This window comes from Vombatus ursinus, unplaced genomic scaffold (assembly GCF_900497805.2).
Source record: "Vombatus ursinus unplaced genomic scaffold, bare-nosed wombat genome assembly UNPS02009770.1, whole genome shotgun sequence".
Lineage (NCBI taxonomy): Eukaryota > Metazoa > Chordata > Mammalia > Diprotodontia > Vombatidae > Vombatus > Vombatus ursinus.
In genome coordinates, this window is record NW_020949548.1 from 9,737,960 (window position 1) to 9,738,940 (window position 981).

General features: G+C 71.9%; 1 protein-coding gene across 2 annotated transcripts in view; it reads left to right on the top strand.

Annotated features, from left to right (window-relative positions):
• The first annotated feature begins 290 nt into the window (after positions 1-290).
• Positions 291-981, top strand: part of BTBD10 (BTB domain containing 10) — a 93,907-nt gene continuing 93,216 nt past the window's right edge. Inside the window, exon 1 of one of the 2 annotated variants that reach the window (XM_027852672.1) lies at positions 291-341. The gene's annotated coding sequence lies outside the window, so the exon portion shown is untranslated. The remainder of the gene's footprint in view (positions 342-981) is intronic. The other variant, XM_027852673.1, reaches the window with a different exon arrangement.

A 981-nucleotide genomic window follows, 5' to 3' on the forward strand; every position in this document is an offset into this window, starting at 1 on the left:
GGGGGGGCGGGGCGGTGTCGTTTAAGGACAGGTCCCGCCCCTCAGCAATAGCCTCCCTCCCGCCACTCCGCCCCGCGACGGTTCGGGAGCCGAGGCTTCTCGCGAGAGCGCGGAGGATCTTGCTTTTTCAGGCCCACAGGCTCTCGCGAGAGGAGGAAGCTGAGCCGGCCTGCAATCTTCGGGGCTGGCCCTGGCAGCTCCTTCCTCAGCAGTGGCCGCCGTGGCCGCGCCGGCTGAGGAGGGGCCGTCACCCGGGCTGAGAGCTAGTAGGCACCGCTCCCACTCCCGCCGCCGGCCCGCGGCTCCCCCGGCCCCGGCGGACGCGTCAGGGCTGCCTGCAGGTAGGAGGGCGCGGGAGGGCGGGTCGGGAAGGGAGCACCTGAGGGGCGGCGCCGCGGTCTGGACCCGGGAGCCTCGGGAGTGGGATGGCCCCGGGCCCCCATCCCCACCCTCTCCCCGTGCTGGGTGGCCCCGGCGACCCCGACTTCTCGGGGGTCTCTCCACACAGCCCCACTCGTGTTCCTTCTGCACGCCCCGCCCCACCCCACCCCACCCCACCCCACGGCAGTCATTCTCTGGTCGGCGGCGAGAAGAGCAGGTTGGCATCACAATGGGGGCGCGGCCCGGGGAGGGGGAAGGGCTCCTGGGAAACCCGGGCGTCTGAGACCTGCCCACGGCCGCCCTGTTGGGTTCGGTGACAGCGCCTCACGTGGGGCTCCTCCGCCTCCGCCTCGGCCAGCGCCTCTTCCCATCCATTCGCACCCGCTCCGGTAGCGAGCCTGCGCCGCCCTGGGAAATGCCCAGGGGCGGGCTCCTCGGAGTGTGCGGCAGCCGCGGGGCCGGCGCGCCGTGCCCCGGGCTGCCTGCCATTGGCTGGCCGGTTGGCTTTGGGGGCGGCTTGTGTGGACTCTAACTGTTCCAGTAACTGGGATCCGTGTGTGTGTGTGTGTGTGTGTGTGTGTGTGTGTGTGTGTGTGTGTG